The sequence below is a fragment of the Syngnathus acus genome, chromosome 10 (assembly GCF_901709675.1).
Source record: "Syngnathus acus chromosome 10, fSynAcu1.2, whole genome shotgun sequence".
NCBI classification, from domain to species: Eukaryota; Metazoa; Chordata; class Actinopteri; order Syngnathiformes; family Syngnathidae; genus Syngnathus; species Syngnathus acus.
The window spans coordinates 7,958,990-7,984,544 of NC_051095.1; the positions used below are offsets into that span (position 1 = coordinate 7,958,990).

At 40.8% G+C, this 25,555-nt stretch overlaps 1 long non-coding RNA gene across 3 annotated transcripts in view; it reads right to left on the reverse strand.

The window, feature by feature from the left end:
* Positions 1-2,584: 2,584 nt before the first annotated feature.
* LOC119128056 overlaps positions 2,585-25,555 on the reverse strand; it is a 128,622-nt gene continuing 105,651 nt past the window's right edge. For 2 of the 3 annotated variants that reach the window (XR_005098925.1, XR_005098926.1), the window contains exons 3-5: positions 11,195-11,303; positions 7,852-7,947; positions 2,585-3,555 (exon numbers count right to left, since the gene is read on the reverse strand). This is a non-coding gene — a long non-coding RNA (uncharacterized LOC119128056). The remainder of the gene's footprint in view (positions 3,556-7,851; positions 7,948-11,194; positions 11,304-25,555) is intronic. The other variant, XR_005098927.1, reaches the window with a different exon arrangement.

Here is a 25,555-nt window from a genome sequence, read left to right on the forward strand (position 1 = left end):
AGGTTTGTTCAAAAGAATCGTTCACCGAATTGTTCGCTACATTGTATTTGTTGGATTGTAGTTGATGGTGTTATTATACCGAATGTGTTTGAATAAAAGGTTGAAAAAAAAATCCGTTATGCCGACATTTGTTATTTTGGGGGACACCAACTCCTATAACAACGTAAAACACATTCTCATATAAAGCAGTTAACCAAATGTCTGGTTTTAATTGGCGAATATAAACACAAGGAATAAAACACCAGACAAGTTTTAACATAAATGTTTATTTAAAAATAATAATGATAATGATAATAATATTAAAAGTAAATGGGAAATGCAATTCACGACTCGTTCGTGAACGGGAAGTTACGTCATTTTGTTCTTCGTTTCGTTTTACGGCGAGGTGGCACCAGCTTCAATGTGCATTACCGACACCTACTGGTTGAAGTCATATGAACTGAAAAAAGAACGAATCACTTTAGGAAGGGAGGGGGGGACTTTACAAGTCCGTGACGTATTTCCCGTTCATGAACGAGACGAGTCATTGACGCAACTTTTCATTCACGAAAAACAAACCACGATGTAGCGAGGGATTACTGTACTTCTTTAATACAGTAATCCCTCACTACATTGCGGTTCGCGGATTTCACTATTTTCGCGATAAAGTGAAACCGCGAAAAATAAACCACGATGTAGCGAGGGACTGTATTGGAGAAGTACAGTAATTCCTCGCGACATTGCAGTTCGCGGATTTCACCATTTTCACGATATAGTGGAACCGCGAAAAACAAACCACAATGTAGCGAGGGATTACTGTACTCCTTTAATGCAGTAATCCCTCGCTACATCGCGGTTTGCGGATTTCACTATTTTCGCGATACAGTGAAACCGCGAAAAATAAACCGCGATTTAGCGGTTTGTTTATCGCAGTTTCACTGTATCATATCGGGCATATATAATAGAGTGAAACCGCAATAAACAAAACGTAATGTATTAAAGAAGTACAGTAATCCCTCGCTACATCGTGGTTCGTCTCATTTGGGCTTTCTTCTATAGCTGCACGTGCGCACGTCCCTGCACATTGAGCATCGCATGGTGTTTTTCTCCGAGCAGAGGAGGCAGCTGAAAGCGATAACCAGCAGCTCACAGAACCCACGACTGTGAACTTCAGCAACTTTACAGACCTGCTCTCACCCTGCCCAAGACAAATCTAAAATTAGCCTGGCAGTAAGAAATAGAACAGTTGCTTTCAGATTGCTTACACAAAAACTGTGTCGTGATGATCACAGTTTTTTTTTTTAAATGAATAAGTGCTGCTCATTACCATTCTACAAATCTGTCACAAGTTGACCATTGAATCATTTGTCTCTCTGTGCGGTTCCCATGGCAACTGTAATTAAGGTCCAGCAAGATGGCACTGTTTCCAATTAGAGGGCAGGCCTGCGGCGTGTCAATTGGCTAGCGTGTCTTTATTGTATGGGTGGCGTGGGGGTCACGCTTTTAAAGAGCGGGCCGAGCGAGAAGAGAGATGAGCAGCCTGAGTGAATATGATGCGGCGTGACGCAACAGCTTTCTTCAGCTTACCTCCCGTGGATCATTGCGCTGCAGAGAATGTTCTTTGCTGCAATCACTGTAATCTGAAATCTCCATTACAGAGTGAACTTGGCCTGCCTTGATAATAAACTTGGTTAAATAAATCACTGTTAGGTATAGAAAGCAAAAATACTCACACACAGTACTGAAGAAGAAGAGTACAGATACGGCTCATTTCATTTTTAATGAATTTTTACAAGAGGTGTCAAAACTTATTGAGTTAAGCAAAATGAATACCCCACAGAGAGCATCATAAAGTTACTCAAGTCGAAACAGACTTAACCTTTACAATTTAAAAGACAAAAGTTCAGTTGGCAAAACATGAACTGACTTGTGTTCATGTCCTGACCTCATTAGCTCAATAACTGAAGGCTGAAAATAACAAACTAGTTGCAGTGTTACAACATTTTGTCATCCCAGTACTTACAGTATGTCGCTTTGTGTGTATTCGTGCTTATTTGTACATGAGGCTGTCATGTACCTCCCCCCCCCACACACACACACAAGACTTCTAATGGCTTAATGGGCACCCCGTTGTGCCTGTCGAGCCCCCCGGAGAGGGGCACACTCTGAGAGGAGAAGAGTACAAAGGCGCAGGCATGTCTCTTGAGACGAGTGCCTTTGTGGGACTGAGGGCCACTGCTGTGCTAACTGTGGCTGGCCTCATGGTGATTACTCTCCCATGGGGGTCCGCTTTGTGGGTCCTGACACCCAGAGCCTCACCTTTACATAGCCCCCCGCTGCGCCCCACCAGGAGGGCTAAGCGCACCCCTGTCCATCACCACTCGTTGGCACAAGGGGCCACTTCCTTGACATTTAAAGATACATCTGTCTCGACCTACTTGTCTAAGAAAAATAGAGAGGAGAAATCTATTTGTTTCTTACAGGTGGTTCAATTTAGCTCTCATGACTTCTTTGAATGGGCAACAGGTGGATGCACAGGTTTATTGTACCTTCTGCGGGGACTTATGACTCGGCCGTCTGCAAGACTATAACATAGTGGAGCAGCAGAAGGCACAGCAAACAAGAGGACACAGTCTTCATAAAACTACACAGGTCTTATAGCACAAAAAACAGCTAGTTGTCAATGGGGTTAGCCTTGCTAGCTTTGGCTAATTGAGGAAGGAGGGTATTTTCTCCAATTATTGTTCAAGTGCTGTAAAAAAGATTTTTCTTTTGCAAAATGTCAACATTATTATTTAGTACACATGCAAATTAAATTTTGGTACAGATTGTAGCAAGGATCATGGGAGTTGACATGTTTGACAGATACCTCACAGGAACAGTAAAAAATCGGAATGGTGAATCTTTGGGAGCCTGACTAAAATGACCTATAGGATGGCCTAATGATGGGTGGGTATTCCTAATCCAAAGATGTGTTTGCATGAGACTGCTCCGTGGAACAAAATAGTTGCACTGTGTTGGAAAAATATTAACGACATGAACCGGACTTTCTTTTCATTTATAATCAACTGCAAAGAAAATCTTTTATCATCCCTGCAATGATAAAAGTCTTTCCTTCAATCACATGCTGCGTGTTCTAGTTCAAATCCATTATGGTGATCTATAAAGGCAGAATCATAATCCCTGGAATTTAGTGTATGACAAATAGCACAATAAAAAAAAAGCTGTGTTGTTGCAGTCACACAAGTAATCAACAATTCATCAGTCCTAATGCAAACCAAACAATAATTTAAAATTCATTGTTGCACAATTTTGCTGCAGCAGATTGTCGATGCGGTTATATCTGCTTCTCTGATCGATTTCTGTCCCTTTGTATTAGCCGACACGCAAACAATCATTTTTCACCCTCGGGTTTTGGCAAGTATTGCATTAGGAAGGCTTCTATTGAAAGGACACGTTAGATTTTAACTGCTGATGATGGACGATCCATCTGCATCTGTCCACAGCAATCAATAGTCTCTCTAAGCAGGAAGCGTGTGGCTGGATAGCTTCTCCTTAATGTGCAAATCGTTGTTTCTGGGGGAAAGGAAAAAAAAATGCACTTTATATACGGCTTCAGATATGGTGGAAGTCGCTTAGGAAATCGCCCCAACTCTGATACAAGATGGCTTCAGTGGTTTTTATACAGAAAGGCAACACGGGATAAAGTAGAAGAAATCTTTAACAGGCTGTGCGGATGTATTTTATAGTATCGGAGGTCTTTGCCGTAAACTTTTGAAAGCTTTTTCCTCACAAAAGCGCCTTTTCCTTAAACCGCCATGAGAAATTCCTGACCTGACTTATTTGACTTGGGAAATATCTAACTGTCATCATCCATGTGTTGTAAGCATTACTTGCATTGTGTGCCACCTTACTGGAAAGGTGATTACCTTGGTGCTGCATTATTTACTGACTGAAGAAATGGCCACTAGGAGGCCAAGCAATTCCGAGCTTCCAAAGTGAGCAGCTTGCAGTTAGAAAATTGCAATCAACTATTTATGACACTTCCATTACCACTACCAGTTCCTTCATACTTTTTACCTGTTTTTTTGTGTGTGTTAGTAACAGCTGAGCAACTCTGCGACTATGGAACAGGCCAGTAGTGGTTAAGACCTTTTATGGGCATTAACATTAGACCATAATCAAATCTCACAATTACATGAGCGAAATGTGTTGTGGTAGGATGAAATCAAGGGTGGATCTTTGGGCTATAATTTCAAAATCTGGCGTAAACTCAAGGTGAGGCAAGGCAGCTTTATTTTGATTAGATAGACAATTCAATTGGTGTCAAATTTGGCATCGACTTTGTGTCAATACTAAAATTGCAAATCATCTTCACTTTTAAAAAAGAGACGTTGCGAGCATTTTTTTTTAACCATTCATCTTTTTAAAAAATTGAACAGATTTTACTAGTCTCTGATTTCATTTCATTCATCAGTTTGTTGTGTAGCCTATACTGTATATAATATGAGACGTTCATACATTTATTTGGGTTGACAGTCATAAGGAAGGAAAATATGATTATGATGCGGCCCGAGACAAAAATGACTTTGACGTCAGTGATTTACACGATAAAAATTACATTTGAAAGCAGAGATGGGAAGTTAAGGTCAAGAAAGTAGTGCCGTAGAGGTGCGGGTTCTCAAACTGGGGTGCTGGGACACTCGGGATCTGCACGGTGTCACTTGGGGGGTCTGCAAAATAATTTCCAAAATACAGTCACTAGCAAACATTGTGTTGTATATTTAGTCAATCCAACTTTTGATACATTCGAAGAGGACGAGAGCCAATGAGGAAATGGAATTGTTGCGGCTAATCTTTTGTTAACGGACTATTACATCGCTTGCGGCAGCTTTTACAGCTACAGCATTCCTTTACTGTGGATGATAAGGAAAGGAAATAGATGAGCATGACACTGAGGGATAGAAAAGACAATTAATAAACCAAAATAATCCCGGTAGGGCTGTAGTACTGAATTTAGTCTAATAACAGCAGCGTGTGCGGTGCTTTGTTATTCTTGTCGATATTTCATAAGCTTGTCCCAAGTGTTCTTCATGTCGAACGAGTTTGATGGTGCCTCACTTGCTTCTTTTTGGGAAACTAAGCATTTAAACTTGACCCTGAATACCTCGAAGCCGCTGAACAAACATGTATTTCAAATATGTCATTTTCTGGCTGAATTAAAAGGGACAAATTGGTTTTGTATGTATTCAGTTGTTTTAAAGACTAACCCACGCACACACACGCATGCACACACACACGCAAACACACACACACACACCCAGAGGAGAGAGAAGAAAACAAGCTGGTGGTCGCGTAATCACCCGTGTGCATAAAGCTGCATGACAGCGAGGCCATCTTGAGGGGATTGAACAAATTTAATTAAATTCTATTTACTCAAGTGCTTTTTGTTGTTGTTGCTTAATGACACCGGAGGATGCAACTTTCCATCGTCAAAGAATACGATTGTTTAAAGAGGAAGCAATTTCCGGAGAAATTGTGGGTTAACATGTAAGAGATGATGCTGACGTGAAATGTTGTGGAATTTAGGGGCATGTAGGAAGTATCAAAATTGGATAACATTCAAGTATGGACGTAGACATCAATGTTGAATTATTAAGCGAATAGAAAATGTTTGCATTCATTTTGGACTTGTGTCAAAAATGTGAAAAACAAAAACAAATAGTGGGATTTAAGGAATGCAAAACTTTGTTCCATAGAGATCTGAATGATTTGAACAGTTTAAAGTTGGGATGGACATATATGGTCAAAGTATGAAAAGAGTTTCTAAAATGTTTGCATTGATGGTGACCAAGGCTGAGGTGAAGATGAGAATTGCAGACAGGGGCCGACAGGCTTACGTAAGGCCGGTTCAAGAAGCCGCTGTTCTAATGATTAATGCATGTCAACTAGCACAACATGAACAGAAGCTGAGGAGCCGCAGAGGGACAGATCAGGCGGCAGACAGGATGGAGGCAGACGTCTTGGGGGGGGGGGTCTCAGGTCATGGCCGACAAAGTGCAACTGGCTTTTAATTTGGGGTAAATTACACGGAATTGCGTTGTTACTCTGGCCTCAATTTGAATTTTATTAGTTTTGTTTTATTTTTATCCGTTCTAACCCACTTTGTTTCCTTGTTCTATTTGAATATAGTTTCGATTTTTATTTGATTTGTTATTTCTTGTATGAACTGCAATGTAAAATGTTCTGTACTTTCAATACAATATGTATGACGTTGAGACCTCTCTGAAACATGCAATAAAAATAAAATGTCATAGTCGACATCATCAATTATCATAATCGTAGTCATCATAATAATCATACAAGTTTTTTAAAAGTAAATTAGCACATTCTGTCGATTGTCTATGATTGTTTTAATACCATTGATAACATTTCCTTTAAAGTTACCGCACTGCAATAATTTTCTGGGGTTAACATTTGACTTTGCCAAGTATTTGTAGTAAAATTTAACTGTGGCGGGGATCAGTTTGAAACATGGGGTCATCTTACAATAAAAAAGCTCTTGTCACTTAATGAACAGAGATTAACGGTTGTTGCCTTGGCGTCCTTTTTAAGTGACGCAGCCAAGAGACAGGGGTGGAGGTCCACGTCAGGGTTGTCTGCCAGTTGCGTTCTTCCTTCCCTCCTCGAGCTTTTGTTGTGCCGCTCTGCAGCCTTTTGCTGGCGGTTTTACACCAAGCAGCGGGGGCAATTAAATGCTCCATTTGCTTCCCCACACGGAATTCTATTCACTTTCCTCCTGTCTACTTGCTTCCTTGGCGTGAGTTACGTGTTCAGCTGTATCACCCATGATCCTAAAACCGCGTCTTGACCTTTTGACAGAACCCACTCCACATTTAGGGCCTCGTAATCAGGCACAGTTGGGCTCTTAAAAACAACTACGCAACGTGCAAGTGGGCCATAAATTTCTACTCTGTGTAAAAATTCTGAAAGCATAAAGTTGCCTGGCTGTCAAGTACGACTTTTCGTAGCTTTCATTCCCAGCGGGTATTTTTACTACACACACAAGTTCTGTTTTAAATTTTGTACAAGTTGTAATAAAAAAAATGAAGTAGAATTGAATAACACCATATGGTTTGAATTGTTTTGTTTTTGACATATATATCTTCGAAAGAAATGCCACATTTACAGTACTGACAAGTTAATCCATATGTACAAAAACATTACTTTCAGGAAACAGACTCTCTCCAAAGAGACAAAGCGTGCTTGCTTCAAGTTATTTGTAACTCCCAGTTGAAGTTTACTGTGAAATAGACACACAAAGCAAAATAGAATTAAACATTGTATATTAAAACACAAAAAATATTCAACCAAACAACATAATAATGAAAGTCAGCTAGCTTAATGCTAGCAGGTTACTGTGAAATAGCATATGTCTTAAAGTAATTGTAATCCTTCAAACAACTGCAACTTACTTTAACAACATGTGAAAAAAGTCTCTCTGCTCTCCGGAAACAATGAAGCTATTTTTTTCTCTTGGTCTTGCACTTTTTTTTTACACCGCAGCTACAGCTAATAGAGTTCACTGCTGCCAAGAATTGTGCAAACAAACTGGAAAATTGATATTTTACTCAAATGACAAGAACTGGTAGTAGCTGAACTTTATGCCGAAAAAGAAGCTTCAAAAAATTCTTTTAAAAAAAATCAATGAATTACACATTATGTAAGAAAAGGCCACAAACAAGCTGAGAGAGAAGTGAAATCGATTAAGACCTGGGGGTGGAAGGAAATTTGAAAGTTTGGGCTTACGATCAGTCGCATCAGCATGATCAGAAACAGCTAAAGTGCCATCGTGGAGTGGGAGATAATTACCCCGAGCGCGGTTCAGTCTACTCCTTCCTGTCTTGCTTCCCCATCTTCAGAGTGTGATTATGTAATGCCGCTCTGTGGAGGCTGACAATGTTGGATCTGGGGGAAATCATCCCAAAAAAAACCCGCAAAACTGAGCTGTGCACGATCATCTGGATCAATCTGGAACATTTCAGAAGAGAAGTGGCTACGACACACAGTGCTCGACAAAAAAAAGTATTTTGGTTTATTTTGGCATTCTCAAATCAGCAACACAACATGCTGAGAAAACGACGCAGATGCGGGAGCGGGCCAAGGTCAGCGAACGAGGTGAAGAAGAAGAAGGCGCGTTGAAAAGAAGATGTGGGTGGAGTTCTCTTGAAAAGAAAACAGAAAGATCACGGCGCAAGCTTTGACTGACTTGGTGGGTGGCTGCAGAGGACTTGCGCGATTGATGCAACTTCACTCGTCAGGTTCCTGAGGGCTCAATGCGTCAAGTGACACAGATGAGAGGCGAAGGCCTTGCAATTAACTCATGCCTATGTGCAGTTCAACGACGAAAATGCACAAATTTTCTTGTATTTTCACTTCCTGTAAGATGTCATCTTTAGTCAAGCCCCCTTTTCCTTTTTTGTGTTTTTGTTTCAGATGGAAGATGTTTTTTTCATTTACTTTGACTTGACAATGTAGTACCCACCCTCTACTGATTTGTATGTCTGTACTGTACTGCCCCCAAGTGGCCATAGTGCACACAGTCAATTTCACCTTGGAGCAAAAACCCAAATTGGCAAAAAAAAACGTTTTGTTACTAATTTGTCTGGCGGTGTTAAAGATAAATGTAATTTTCATTCATTCCAATGGTTAACATTGTTTTGAGACACAACTGTTGCATGGTCAGTCACAGAACAAATTCAATTTATATTTCAGGACACCACGATGGCTTTCTATAGAGATTTTCCAAATATACAAAGAATCTATTCACACCTGAGACTAAAACAAATATTTACTTTCATAACCCTCCAGTGAATAAAAATGATCCAGTTTCGGAAGCAAAAATGCTTTTCTCCACTTCCTGTGCGTGTCAAGTTCAGAATTCTGAAGACATCAAAATGACACTCAAGTACAACATTTTCATCTTACTATAAATTACTATTGTTTTGGTTCAGAATGTCGAGATGAGACTCTGGGCAGAGATAAAAGCATCTGTCCTTCCTTTTTTTGCTGTATGTGAAAATTCTGAACACCTCTGCTGTAAAGTCTATAATGGACATCCTTGCTTGGCTAAAACCACTTCCTCTGTTGGACCGACTTCCTTTATTTGGCTGGTCAATTACGAGTCGCCACGTATTCAGCCACAACTTGCATTAGTGCTCTCACAAAGCGGTTTCGGAGGAGATTGTAGACCCCCACCCCATCTCATATCGAGACTTAGAACCCATCCAACTAATCCTGGGTCAAAAGATTGTTTTTCCACTTTTAGGAGGAGTTAAAATAGAACAATCAACTGTCATTTTTAGCATTAAAATGTGTCCCCAGAGAATAATCTGACAATTATTTTTATAGAAGTCCACTTATTGTTTGGGATATAAATAAGCCAACGAACTCTTCTGAAGTGACAGGTTTTTTTTTGTTTTTTTTGAGGGGTGGGTTCCGCTAACTGCAGATTGAATTTGAGAGACAATGCTGCTATCTGCTGGAGAAAAAAGGAAGTGATTATTGAATGGGCAATGAAAATATTTAACAAGGATTGTAAAAATGGTGGGATGGCGTGTTAAATTGCATGGACAAATTGGGAAAAATTGAAAGTTTGGGCTGTGAAGCGTAAAACATTTCATCTCTTTTAAAAACACTTCCCCAGGAACATTGATTAAGGATTTATCGCCCACCTATCAACATCAGACAGGTCACTCATACGTATTAAAAAGATTTGTATCTCATTATAAGACAGCATGAGGATATTCTCAACCCGTGCCAAGAAAGCCTGACCTGCAATGTACAGCACATGGCTAGACTGAGAGTTTCCTCACAGATGATCACGTCTCAGACATCATCCTCTTTCCCGGCTCATCACGATAATTCTGCGGCTGGAGGCGAAGCAGGATAGGATGGAATGGGATGGGAGGAGGTGGGCGCTTGGGCAAAAAGATATCAGCTTATCCATCGACCATTTATCCGCTCTTACTAACCACCATTAAATTAAGGGAGCGTGTGCAGGAGCTGCTTGACGTGTGCGGTGAGAAAAACTCGCAGGATTACACAGTGGTAATTAATAGGGCAAGGCCAGATTATCAATCTTGGTATATCAAACATGGCAGGAGGTCTCTTACTAGACATACTGTAAACCTCCACACCCCCTGCTGACCGGACCCCTGCTGGGAAATGTCTCGACTCGCTCTGTATTAGACATCCTTTGACTATTCGGCATTGACTGTGTCAATATGTGCACTTTTACACATGTAAATTGTGTCTGCAGCATTATTTCTTACTTACATATTAAATTGAAGTCTGCGGAACAAATTATCTACACTTTCCAAGTTATGCCTGATTGGTAGATTTTCTTCGGACGTGGTGATTTTGTAGAATTAAGCAAGATGAGGTCAAAAAACGCATATCTTTTTTTCTCCACAGCTCATATTTATCATATACTGTCAAGTCATGACTGTATTAACAAATCTAAAATATTTTTAATTGTGATTATTTATGTAAAAGTAGAAGAGCAAAACTGAAACGTATTTAAATACAAAAGAAAAAACGATTTTCATGGTCCATTGTCACTCTTAAAAGATCATTTTATCTACATACAAAATAGTTTTGCTCTTTTTTTTTAACGCTATATTGAAAGAAAAGGCTTCCCATAAATTTAGCCACAAATATTTTTGGATCTGACTTCAACCAATTCTTTTAAATAAATCCCTGGATGTGGAATTGCTTCTGTGAATCACTTGCGTAATTGTAGCAGTACTCAAGCACATTAATCGAGTAGTAATTATATTTCAATAGTTTGCACCACTGCACGTTTGCGAGGAAGCTTGAGAGCTGCAGCATAAGCTAACTGGTGACAGGGTTGATCCCTCCTTCCCTTCCTCCCTCTCATCGACTTCATCCATCAATTCCAGATGAGTAAACACACGGAAGGACATAGAAGCGCACACTTGAAAGACACAGGAAGCAAGCTGCTTAATGAAGATGACTTAATGCTGTCTGAATCCAGATGTAATGCTTGGGAGCTCCAATTTGGGGGTCGCGGAAGGGGGGGAAGGGGTCCTTGGGGGGTGGGGTATAGTAGATCTGCAAGATGGCGAGACTTTCATGTTCTCCTCCTTCCTCAATGCACGCATACATTTCATCACTTCTTGCTTTCTCTCACCTCGCTTTTCCACTCTTCAAGCATTTGTACAGTAAGCTGGCAGCCTGGAGAGATGTACTCTGGCGCGCCCTCTAGCGGCCAAATGTTCATGCTTCAGCCACAGATGATCCTGTCAGGTCAAAAGCAAATTTTAATCAGAGATGGATGGCTTTGAGTCCCTAAGTATATTTTTTATGTTGATTTTAAATTTAAAAAAAAAAATTTTTCCCCACACATCAGGTTTTTGAGAGATTTTCTTTTTTGTTTGCTATTATTTTTGTAATTTATAGGTATGCCGTTTCAATATTACTATTATATCTATTATATCCTGTAGCAATTGCCTACATGATATCCACACATTTGTAGTAATAATAGTGATGTCATCAAATTCTACTAAATAACATGTAGCGCTTCACTTGTCACTCTACTGCACTAAAATGTATTCCTAGTGAAGACAGATACATGAACCTCAAATAAATACTCAAATTGTAAATACAAGTGATGAAAACAGTCAGTGACTCCACGTAAGAACACCGGCCCCCCTTATAAAACACTATTTCCCTAATTGCATTACTAATTTACAAAAAAAAACCTACCAGTTAGTCAAGTCTGATACTTATTTAACAAGGATGATATAAATCTAAATTCTGATGTACCTCACGACAAAAATAAGAGTTAGCAATGACTTCATTGATTGCTATGGATCTAATGGTTTGATAAAATAAAATACAAAGTAATACAAAGTGCTATTTTGCACACATTTTCTATTGAGCTTGTCCTCATAGAGTCACAAGTGACCTCTGGTGACCTTCAAAAGTATTTGAATAAGTGTCTTATGATGGGTAACTACTAAAGTCTGTATTTGTAAAAATATCCAATAACTCCAAATGAAGTTCCCCAATCGGCGCTTGCGGCTTGTTAGCCTCAACTTTTGTCTTAATAAAGAAATCACAGCGGAATGAGTACGTAATGGCCTTTATTTGCTCTCTATTAAAACTTTTTGTATATCCGTATATATATATTTTTTTTTGTCACAAACAAGCCAAAACCAAAGGGATGTAAATGGTATTTACGTTTGTTCTCTGTTTGCCGCTTTCACTACAAACGTATCCAAATGTATGTTGTCCCTTAAGACGTCGCCAGCTGGGCATAGTTGCACGCGTGTCACAATAATAGAACATTCACACCCAGCTAACAAAGGGAGACGTCGGAGGCATCAATGTGAGGATTAAAGTGAGTTATGCAAGGCATACAGTTAGTCTGTCTCAAGTGTATTTTGTTTTGTTGACCAAACTGGACTCCTTGATCCTCCCCGGAGGCCCGATAATACGCTACGTAAAGTTTGGAGACATTCAAAGTAAACAAGGACTTTGTGCTTTCGTTGTAAACAAATGTTTTTGCACGCCACCCCGGTGTTGTTTGACAGAAAACCGCCCTCCGCTTTGCCTCTCTGGGGGAGATAAATCGAGCGCTTAGCATCTTAGGCGGCCGAGTCTGGCCCACTCTGCTCGTCAGGCTCCATCCTTAATTACATAATGAGATGAATTAATTGACTCTATTAATCCAGGTGACCATCTGTTGGCCAGTCGAGGTTCAGACAGTGTGAGCTGTGATAGCGCAAGCCAACGCTCTCGTGCCAAGCGTCACGGACAACCTTAGAAGACCTCCTCATTCAATCAGACTTTTTTTTTTTTTTTTGGTAGTTGTTGTTGTCGCCCCATTGCGGGGGAGGGGCCGCCAGGGCTTCTATTCACGGGGATGTCAAAAAAAAAAAGGGAGCGGCTTAGTGTACATAGGCACTCCTTGTTGCTGCGGTTCGCCTGTCAGCGTAAGGAGGAGCAACAAAGCGGCAGCTTGGTTGCAGTGTCATGTTTGAATAGGCAGAATGGGATATTATTTCTTTTTTTTGCGGGGGTGGGTGGGTGGGGGGAACCCTCTCTCTCTCCAGATGCCCTAGCAACGATATTCATTTAAGTACCGCATAGGAGCTTTGATTTCTGTAACCATCACAAAAATAATCTTTTTTTTTTTCAGAATTTTTTTTTTTATCAGACCATGACAGGCCGATTTTTGGTATTGACTTAACTTTCACATATCGATAATCAGAACACATGATATTTTGTTAGGCCCATTTTTAGTATGGTTTTCTCCTGATATACTGATTATCAGGCCCAATTGGATCTGATTTTGAACGGGAAGGGCCAATTATCACTATGTGTTTATCCTAACTAATAATCTGGCCTAAATTTAATGGATTTTTTGCTGAATTTGATTCGGAGGGGCGGATAATCAGCGTGTGTTTACCCTCATTTGATGTAATTTGAGCAAGAGAGGGTGATTATCTTTATTTCACCTACTGATAAAATGGGGCTGAAGCTTTTTTTTGTTGCTTACTTTCAACTCTGTTGCTAAGCAAAACAGTAGCACCAACCAAAGTGCAAAGTCTTTCTTGACATAGCAACTATTCCCTGAGCAGCATTAAACAAGCCAAACACCTTCACATTTGTTCCACCCAGACTCTACATTGTCCATAGGTGGTGTTAATGTGGAATGTGTTTTTTTTTCTCTCTATATGTGCCCTGTGGGTGTACCCCGCCTCTCACCAAGTTAGCTCGGATAAACTCATATACACACACATACAAGAAAAATCATCAAGCTGCGAACAAAAACCTTCTTCTGTGTTCCATGTGGTCTTCACCACACTAGAATCGCCAAACGCATGCTGAGTTTGAATAAACTGACATTTCCCATCCGCCCCTTTTTCCCAAATGGCCAAAATAATTGCTCATGCATTTATAAATGTGAAAGACTCGTCCACTTTTATTTATGGACGAAAACAACAAGATGTACATGTCGACGGTTGTTAGTGGTCACGCTCTCTAATGCTGCTGCTCGCTAATGACACCAAAGGAAAGGATTAATGGGTTAGCGTAATCAGTTGTGTGTCACGATGAAGCATTTAAATAAAGAGTTGTTGTGCTAAAGAAAAATATTAATTCATTCATTCTTTTCACGATTTTGGTCCATTTGATCATCATCAAAAACTGCAAGTATTTTTTAAATTAAATTAGAACCACTGGGATTAATAATCTTGCAGCTTTTCATAAATGGCCAGCAGAGGGCAGCACAGAGCCTCTGTGAGCAAAAGTGCACTGGAGGCTTCGGAAAGCTTGTTTTTTGGTCCCAGTATAAATTAGTGTGAGCTGTAGATGTGTTCCAAGGTGTCGTTTGAGTGTGAAGGCCACCAGTCACTCTCACCTCACTTTCTTTGCTCAATGTGGAGAGAGGAGTGATCATTTCGTGGCAAACTTGTGGAGGCGCGGAAAAACCGAGTGCGCGGAGCTTTTTGTTGCGCTAAACAATCGCTTTCTTTTTATAGGGCTGTAATGAGCAAGAAGACAAACTTGACGTAGGAGGAAGAATAGAGACACAGTGAGATGACATATATAAGTTAACCAGTGCCAGACTTTTACCTCGATGGGAGAAAAAAAAAAGAAGAGACGGCTTCTTTAAGCCACCCACAGATGCTGTTTTTAACCCAAAACCTTAATGGGAATCTCTCTGGCCTATGATCACGTTCCAGTCAGGCCCCAGTGCCCAGCTTTTTTTTTTCTTTTTTTAACACGGGAGTATAGAAAATAAAAAAAAAAACTCTCCCTCCTGTAGCAATGGGCAGCTCCTCTGTGAAGTCCAAGATTTAGCCAATCAAACCTGCTGCTCTACGCTTACTTCAAATAGCACCCCCTCCCTCACCCGTGCGAGCCCTCCTCCATATCAGACTTGCTCTAAAAAGAGCCCTCATCTTCCCTCTGACCACACAGCAATACGCTTATTATTTTATGGACTGTCATCTTTGAACAGAACCTAAAAGTGTGGCTTTTTCACGTGTACTCCCTTCAAATGAGGACACGGCCAATACAGCAGCTTGCGAGCATGTGATATCACCCCTGATGTTTTGCATCAAACTAATTCCTTTCTTCACCCCCCAACACACCCTCTCCCCATGTATGTATAAAAGCATTCTAACATTTCTTTTGCCTCATTCTGGCAAGGGAGCGAGATCAAAGCGAGAGCTGGCCACATCTCATCACGGAGGAAATAACAGACCTTCTATTCCATTACTGAAATATAATGACACGTGATTAGTCGTGTATGCACTCTTTCCAAGCGCTGAATTAACTGGTATTTACTTTTGCCCACTGGTCGTGGAGAGGAGGGAAAAGAAGTTTTTTTTTTTCCCCCCACTCTCTGGTGGTCACAGTCATAATCAGAATGAATCATATACAATAGGGATAAATGTTATTAGGCCATACTTTCTGAAAAATTATGAAAAAATAAACTATATGGAGTTGTAACCCCTTTGTAAGCAACAGAAATTTGACCACAACACATGAAAATAGACAATATTAGAACAATAGCCACCATCATAAATTCTTTATCCTCTGCATAGATAGATAGATAGATAGATAGATAGATAGATAGATAGATAGATAGATAGATAGATAGATAGATAGATATTTTTTTCTTTACATTCTATTTCATGATGTCATCAATGTATGCTTTCATGAAGAAAAATATTACATGTAAAGCTGGTTGTCTGGGGTTACAATTTCAATAAGTGCCCTCTTGGGTCAGATTAGAATTGAACTGTAACCTCTGCCAGAACCAAACAATCTAATAGGGGAACGTATGTCTTCATAGCGTCGCTGTCCGGCAGAAACCTCTTTTGTCCAAATATGGTTCATCTGATATTTTTTGCCAAATCAATACTGTCCCCAGATTTTCTTGTATTCATAAAGCATTTCAAAGTGTTGTGGAGAGCTTGAGAACAACTCTATTAACGCTCTTGAATTGTCCGAGAATTGTCATAAAACTTTGCCTCGTTTCTCACTCTGCAGGAGCCGTCCTCTCGCCTCAAGATTGATTTTTTTTTTCTTTAGACAATAACAAGCAAACATAGGCTGGATATTATAGTTTTTTGTTATTGTAAAAATGGATTTCTTTAAAGCCGTTACAAAGTCAGTTTGCGTGCAAATTCATTTCCACCTATTACACTGCTCATCGTTTTTGTTGATGGCATCTGTCACACGTTTGAAGCCTTTGAAAGATTTTTTTCAAAATGACAACCATAGTGTGGTTGGACAATCACTGCTTACCGTTTAGTCATGACAACAAACACGTTGACAACCCGGTTGGCAGCATTACATTTGTATTTTGTACGATTTTTCAATTCAAGGTCAGACAGACGGAACTTAAGATGGAGTTGAGCGGCGCTCTCAATCAGTGTAAATACTGTGAATGAAGTCTGAGGGCACGTTCGCTTTGATTGAAAGCAAACACAAAGGAAAGAAGGGATAACTTTCTTGCGAATGAACACTTCAATAAAGGTCACTGTGATAGACTGTCCTGGCGGGGAATGAAGACATGGACTTTTGCTTCAAGTTCTTTGTCACTACTCCCAAATAAAGTTAACTGTCAAACTAAATACAAATCACCATTGACAGTGTGTTATAACTCTTATGGCTAAAGATATTTGAACACAAATGGAGTAGCAGCACATGTAGACAGACAATGAAAGAATATCGTTGCACAGTTCAGTTGTATTTAACTTTAAATTCAATACATTTGCATTCAACTTAAAATGGGATACAGAAAGGTTTTTTCTATATAAATGCGGTGGTAATGTTCAAACTGTGACTAATATTACAGTGCCTTATAATAATGGTAAATATTATTTTAGGAAAATAAAGAGGCTAATTTTTAAATGAATTTAAGACATTTTTAAGTGGAACCTGAGGTATAAAGTTTGGCGTCACTGGATTTTTAAATCGGTAACATTAGTCAGGGAATTTCCATTACTGGCTTTTTCTTTCCTTTAGTTAAAAGCCACCAAATGTTTATTTTCATATTTTTGTGTGTTGCACCAATGTTCAGTCACCTGAGCACATCCGCTTCCTCCTCCATATCGGACAAAATACTTAACACAGAAGCAGTCGACCGGCGCGTTGAATTTGTTTGTGAATATGAATTATTACCACCGGCCATTGTTTATCTTTTCTTCCCCACCCGATCTTTTTGATGTGTTCTCAGCCTTAAATTATGATCAGCGTGAGGACACTGGAAATAGCTCTATTAGAGTTTCTTTAATTGTTGCCTCCGTGGCATGGTTTTTAAAGTAAACATGGCTTTTAGGCGTGAGCGCTTGATTAATACCGGAGCCTACAAAGGGAAATGAATAGCCAGAAGCCACAGACGAGTGTGTGTGATTGACTTTTTTCATGGAGCCAGAGCGCAGACAAAGACTCAAAAGGGGGTCCGAGTGGAAAGAGCCTCAAAAAATGTGCCCAGCAAGCTCCTTCGCTATTTTCCAGCTGCCTTTTGTGACCCGGGCAACATTTCTTGAATTGTCACTGACACTCCGGCACCATCTATACACATCAGTCACAGGGGCTGTCTTATTTATTTTATCTGTTGTTTTCACCCCCCCCCCCCTGTTTTTTCTCTTTTGTTTTTGTTTCCCTTCGTACTGTCAGGTATTTAAGCGGCCTGCCGGTTTTATAGAGCTCCCTGAATGGTCTTGATGGACTCGCCACTCAATGGACAGCATGTGACCCATCTGACCGTAAGCCCCTTTATGTACCGCCGCTCTTTGTTGTTTTGTTTTTCTGTGTTTGGGAGGAAAGAGGCAAAAAGGAGCACTTCATTGGGTAGGAGGTTACCAACTTGCTCTGTTGAGACATTTGAGAGGGGGGGGGGGTTATTAGGTGGGAGTCAAACACGGCAATAAATAATAACTTGTGACCCCATGGGATTGAAAAGTGGAAAAAGTTCAATTGTTGATTGGAAGAAGATCGAGGTGTTCAAATTTTTGTCCGTGCGGCTGTTTGCAGTCTGTTGTTTATTTTAGCAGCTTGAAGCATTTAATGAATATAAACAATTGAGGCGTTTTGCAAAAAGTCATGGTGGATTCTCAAAGGCATTCTTTATGGCATTTTTATGGGGGACTGGCAACGAATGGGGAAGTTTGAAACAGTCATGAGAACTGTTTCTTTCCACCAAATTTGGTTTGGTTCACATAGAAACATACACATTGGTCTTTGTCGGCTCATGAAGGAACCAGTACAAGAGTCATGTGTGTGAATGACCACAGGGGAGTCCAAAAACTGTCTGTTTCCACCACATTTACCTCAGTGGACTTTGAAGAGTCATGTGGGGAATTGGAAATAGTGAAACAGTAAAACCGCTTAATAATCACCATAAATATTAAACATAACAAACCGAGGTCACGCAGAGGTCAGCGGCTACCCTGATACAGACGCAATAGACTTTTCCTACTCTCTGAAACATTGATTATTATTCGTCCATATTGTCAAACAAGCTGTTAATAGATTGTGAAAAGATATGCAGCTTTTAAAAATTCAATCTTGGCATGGGCCAAAATGAACTGTGGCAACGGTTAAAGATTAAGAGACAAGCGCACCCCCGCAACACCTACATCTTATTGGATCCTAAATTTGCGTGACTGGCCAGGATGAGATTTTTGCTGAGTCGCCCCACAACAATAGCCTCTGGGAATTCTCTGTGCCCAGCTGTGTCCCCCCCCATCACACCCCCACGACTCCCCTGCTACTCGCTCCTACTTCCTGTAATCATCCCCACATGTGGCGGTGGCATTTAGCTCCTCTACCATGGCACACATCATTAGGGCCAGCTTTAAGCATGTCTACCATGCTCCAGGCCAAAGTGGCTGGGTGGCTGAGGGGGCTTTCTTTCTGGAGGTGGGAGGTAAGGGGGCGGTCGCTCGGAGGTGGGCCTTTAATGAACCGGCCACTGAATCGTACCACCTAGAGAGGTTTTGACAAGCTGAGGTGACCGCGGACGGCTGACGCGGCGGCGCCCCGACGCTGCAGCTCCTTGTCCGGCGTTCACGTGAAGGGGAGTGTCTGTAGGAGTGTCGTGGGGGCGGGCACGGGGGCAAGGGTCAATCCGGTGAAAGCTGTAAATCCCAGAAAAAGGGGACCAGCCTAAAGGTCAGCCAGTCATGGTGATTAGAAGAGCCATCTACAAGATGCGGGAGAGGCGGAGGTGCCACAAAAGAGTCCCCCATGCAAGCCATTGTTTTGCCAAATGCCACTTTTGACGACATGACTTCCGCATAATGGAGAGAACTTCCTCTGAGGAGAAAAGGAGCGTTTAAGCTAACATATGAGAAACATGCACCAATGCCTGGTTTGCTGACAGAGCCTCAAAATGGAATCATTATTCCATTCATCCATTTTCTACATTGCTTTGTTTTATATTTGAACTTACAAATATACATTGCAGTATTTGTACTTCCCACCAGGGGTTCATGTGAGTAAAAACGCTAAATGATTGACTTCAAGTTGAGCTACATGTCGAAGGGGGGTGGGTAGGCTTGGTGCATTGATTCATATTTGCCATACATTGGTATTTTTCATTATTTTCACCATCACCATGGGCCGTTGGAAAAACGAGGTTGTTATTGATGAATGATTCATGCATGTGGGTGATTCATCACTAATTCCTTTTAATAAGGATAGCGCCATGCATGCTATTCTTGCCATCAACACTGATGTGTGATCAATCGCGTTCCTCTCAAAGGCCGACGCAACCATTCACTGCATATTACTTTTTTTTTTTTACCACTAAAATGAATAACTAATAAAAATGTGTGATAAATTGATTTTACTATCTAGTACTGAAAAGTCATTTGGGGAGAGTTTTCCGAAATTGATTGTGAAATGCTTGCTTTCATTTGACTCAATTCTCATGAGTATGATTTCATCCAAAGTTTTTATTCGGTAGAAAGCATACAACACTGTGCAAAAGTTTTAAGCTGAATATTTTCACAGCATTTCAAATTACATAGTTCAACAAAAACTAAAAAGACAGACTGAGTTAACAGCATTCCAAACACAAAATACACTACAATATAGAATTTTCAATAAAGTGATGTTTAATGTTCATCTGTCCATTTAAATCTATATTTATATTTAATTCACGTTGTTTACTTTTTGTTAAAATATATTTAATCATTTTAAAATGTATTTTTGTTGATATTTGTACATGTCTGGAACAGATTAATTACATGTACATTATTTCCTATGGGAAATATTGTTTTAGTTTTTGCGCCGCAATTCAGTTTTAGTCAGACATCTGGAAAAATTACTCACCAAAAATGGTGTTCCAAAGTGTACTTTTTGACACGAGTGAATACATGCCCGACATTAAAAAAAATATTTGTGGGGGTCAACACTGTGGTAATAGTGACATGGGCTGGACCTGCACGAGTAGAACTATAATTTATTGAGGCAACCATGAATGCCAACATGTACTTTGACATCCTGAAGCAGCGCACAATCCCTCCCACTAAAAACTGGGCTGCCAGGCAATTTTCCAACAGGGTAATGATCCCAAACAAACATCCAACATAACCACTTCCTTGCTGAAGCAACTGAGGGTATAAAATAGTGTCACTCTTATAGACAAACTCATTTTTGTATATTATGACAATGGAACATTCAAAAAGAATTCATTCCAGTTCTGTATTTGTATCTGAATTCTAACATGCACAACGTCAGTTGGCTTGTTACGCGGAATAAAAGCGTTCGCTTCCATTTTGTACGTGAGCTCAGTGTGTATACAAACATGGCCGGGCTTCACACTTCTCCAATGACTTATTTCGACTCCAGACAAGTTGACTGCGCTCCCCCAGCTCAGCTGGCAACCCAACTGGGCAAAGGGTGAGTGATGCGCGCCACTTAAAAGGAGCCGTGGCAAAACAGAGGCGTCGCCATGGCCTCCCCCACATTCAAGCAACTAGCCTTAAATGAGGCACAAGTCACTTTGCCTTCCTTCGTCCCTTCTTTGAATTGCAGCAGAAGAAAGAGAAGAATACAATTTGAGCCCGGGCCAAAGCCAAGGGAAGACCTGGATGGGCCTCAAACTCAAGGCCCGGGGGCCAAATACGGCCTGCCACATAATTTATGTGGTCCGTAAGGACAAATCAGATTCATGTCAGTACTAAAATTGCAAATTGTCTTTACTTTGACAAAATACAGATATTGCTATTTTTTCTACCATTCATCTTTTTAAAATATTTCAACATTTTTTACTGGTCTCAGATTTGAAAACTAGTTCTTCATCAATTTGTTGTGTAGTCTACGCTGTATATAATATGAAGCATTCATACATTTATTTGGGTTGATAGTCAGAATGGCCCGCCGAAGAAAACTATGACGACGATGCGGCCCGCAACAAAAACAAGTTGCTTGGACGTTCTTCTTTTAGCAGAGAATGAACAACTTTGACGGGAGTCGCAAGCGCTTTGAAATTCCCATTGAGGATTGCTATCTATATATATGCAAATAAATGAATTGATTAAGATGATCAACAATTTTTGTTGATTTTGTCTCAGGCAGGCAAGTGGAGGGATCACTTCAATCTTTCATGTCGTTGCATAAAAGCGACGAACGAGATTGGAGGCGTACGCGGGCTGAAAAGGACCGCCCCTGTTTGCTAATGCTTCTCTCTCTATCTTTTCATATGAGCAGAGCTTTCATTCCATCCTTTTTGGCACAAAAGAAGAAGAAGAAAAAAAGTTTGTCAGTCCCCTGTTTCTTTAGTCGTGCGCTTTCTTCTCCATGCTCTTTCTAGTGCCTAATCCCAGCCATGCATGAGCGATCAGTTGTGTCCTGTTGTTTCACTGTTCTGCTAGTTTTCTATCAGTAGGGTTCCTCCTTTGTTCCTTTTCTTCGCCAGACACAGAAAAGGTAAGGAGAGGAACGAGTAATGAAATCTCCTCTGTAGACTTAGGCCTTTGTGTCCCCTTCATCGGGATTTTCACATGTAACTTTGACTGTAATTAAGGCGGATCGTCGCTGTGATGCGTCTCTCGGCTGCCTTTCCTGTTGCCCTTTGGAGACTTCCAGGAAGGCGACATCAAAAGCTCATATCTGGCATATCTGGAGACCGGTAGCCGTGCTTGTTTTTTTATGTCGGTGTAAAACGAGGCGTGACGGGGCCGAGACGGCATTGTTTTGACACCTACGCACAGAAGTTGGGATGGGCCGTGGTCCTAAATCACTGCGGGTCATCCAGAAAGGACCTTTCTCGCACTTCAGATGATTTTACGAGGCTATTATTAGCCTTACATGTTGTTGAGCTGTTTCCCTTTCCAATATGCCTTGTGTATTTAATCCAGAAGGGTGAAATCATTAAGATGAGATAAACAAGACAACTCGTTATAGTTTAGTATCTAAGAGGAACATAGCTTAGTTTAGGGGCACAAGGCCTTCAGCCCCAAGTTTGCCCTTCAAACGAGATTTGCTTGACTTTTATCCAGGTAAGGAGATTGAGAGCCGATTCTCACTGGTAATGGTAGCAGACAGCAGAGTAAATCCAAGCAAAATAAAGGCAACCTGATAGAATTATATCTTGATGGATGGCCGTTCGTATTATCATGTAAACACAACAGAATGCAGGAATCAACAATTTTATAATTCATTTTGAAAGTGGGATTGTGACAACTATTTGTTGCAATATCTCACTGTTATTAAAAGGAAGACAATTTACAGACACATGATTTGCCTTTGCGGGCAACATAAAATGATGTGTCGGGCTGTATTTGACCCCCGGGCCTTGGGTTTGACACCTTTGATTTAAGATGATCCTTTAGAACAAGGGCTTCATCAACGTTTTGGAAACTGGGAGCTACTTCTTGGACGGTGCTTAATATGAAGGGCTACCCATTTCATACACTCTTCTGAAGTAAGAAATTTGCTCAGTATACCTTTAGAGATATTCTGGAAATGCTCAAATCCGTCCAGATATTTGATATGTGTGTATCTCGTATCTGGCTGCATCCTCGACAACTTTTTTATGACCAAGGATTTTTGTTAATCCAGAACATTTGTGAGTACTGTAGTTTCCCTCTTCGCTGTTTTCTAGTTTCTTTTTTTCATGTTCGGATATAACATAAAGTACTCTGAAAAAAAAGATCTGACAAGGCAGAGACATAACTGTTTTGACGTCTCGGCACAAAGCAATTCACTGAAGTTTGGATGTAGTATCATCATAAACAACTCTAGGCCATGCATAAAAAATCCTTCCGATGAAACCATAACAGTAACAGACTTGTATTTTATGGGTGTGTGTGGGTGCATATGAGGGGGATGACGCAGTTTTTTTTCTTCATCTTGGTTTGATATTTATAACAAAGCAAGCGTGAAAAAAAAACTTTCTTTTCAGTGTAGTAAGTAGTACTGTCATTAAAAGCCCACGATACCGACAGCCGTTTAAAAGGTTGCTAACTTAACTCATAGCAGTCTTGATTTAATTACTGACACGCATTAAAAAAATAAATAATAGTCTCATAACACGAATAGTCATCAGTGTATTATTGGCTAATTGGTGCTTCTGCCCGGCAACAGTTGGTTACAAAAACATGGTGGGCCCAAGAAGATGGGGGGAAAAAAAAGAGAGAAATGCATTAATTAAAATCATGTCTTTGTGCAAGTCCGCCTTGTTTACGTAAATACAGACTTAAAAGACAAATCTTGATCCCAGTACGGTCTGATGAATAAGGTGCATGGTGATCGGTACATGACGGGGCAGTTCTGATTGCGCCCTGTGAACTCTGCCTAGCAACAAGTGATGAGACCAAAAAGAAATGTAATGACCAATTAAAACCTGATCAAATGTTTCCTTGCTTTGGGGAAATTTCAATGTGGAATTCTAATTATTATTGAGTACTGTGGTTTTCCTGTGAAACTTTTTGTTTCATAATAATAAATACATTTGTGCATCAGGCAATCCAGTGAGGGGTGTGGTGTAGGCGGAGGTGATGCTTATTAGCGTGATCATGGCACCGGGCCTTCCATATGGGCTCAGTAGGGCCAGCGGCTGAGGCGTGTTCAAAGGGACACTTCATTGTTACGGGCTGATCTCTAATCTCTGTGGTTGTCCGTCCTAATTAAAAGTCTTGCAGGCGCGCAAGGCGTCCGGGCCTCCGCCCGGCAGGAAATTATGATCGCAAACGTCTTCCTGTCGCGTCCCGCACTTGGCACTACAAAGTGACGCGGGCCGCCTTTACCTGAATAGGCTGGAATCAGAGCAGACAGCCGCATCATCCCAGCTCTTAGTCTATCAGGGCTGTGCACAAGTGGCCATTGTTGACGCCAAAAACAGGATTAAGGAGGGTCTTCGAGGGAATTGATTTTCATGTGAGAACAATGGCAGGGCGCCGAACACTGGGGCCTGGGTCTGAATCACACGGCCAAAAAGCTTTATGAAAAGGGGTGCGCTGAGATTAAAGCAATCAGGTTCTTTAGCCCCACTCCCTTTTTAGGGGTTACCCCCACCCCAACCACCAACTCCCTCCACCCTTGTCCCACACAGTCATTTAAACCTGCAGAATAAAGTGGGAGGAGGGTGGAAAAAGGCACAAGTTGTTTACTTTTCTTGCTCTTCACAAAGGTTCAAGAGCAATCAGCGCCATGATGTAGAACATTGCGGACAGCCAAAAGATCGGGTGGGGGGGTCTTTTCGGGATGGAGAGAGGGAAGGACGCATTTCTGGGGGCGAACATGACGCGTCATCGCGAGGGGATCAAGGGTTAAGGATGAAAGGGACGGCCGCCTTGTCCTCTGTCTTTGGCCGCCTGCGTGCAGCTGTGGGCGCCATTGTGGACATGCTCATTTGCATACGTTTGGCAGCAGCTCCGGAAGGCGGCGCAGGGGGCCAAGAATGAGCAGCCCCGCTTTAGAAAATGGAGGCAAAAGGGCGGGCAAGTAAACAACCAGCGCACGCAGATACATAGTCACGCATTATCTGCATTTACCAAGAAAACAAACGGAGGGAAAAAAAGACGGTGGTATTCTAGGGAAGTGTAAATATAAACAGTATGTTTGTCCAGGCCTTGTTGGGGTTTTATTACGCTTTCAGCCAGACACTGATGTAGTTGCAAACTGTTCTTTCCATTCATATTAAGGATAATTTATTTTGAATAAAAATGAAATGTAATATATTCTCAGGGTCACATTTTTCTGAAATTGTTAATTGGGTACTCTTTCCGCAGACAGCAGGGGGCGGGGTTATGTTATTTTGGGATTTTTCATTTGGGATTTTTCATTGGAAAGTTGTTTATTTTTCGGTTACTTGTCATTTATTTTTTGACACGTTATTTGTCATATTTCATCAACGCAAACACTTTTTGTCATTTTGTTCTTTTTCTGTTAACAATAACATTGGCAGTGGGAAACTTCCACATATTCCAACGCTGATAATTCTCCTCCACTTTCTCCATTTCGTCAAATCCAAATGGCATCATCCGTTCACGGCGGCGGGCTCAGATGAGGGGTG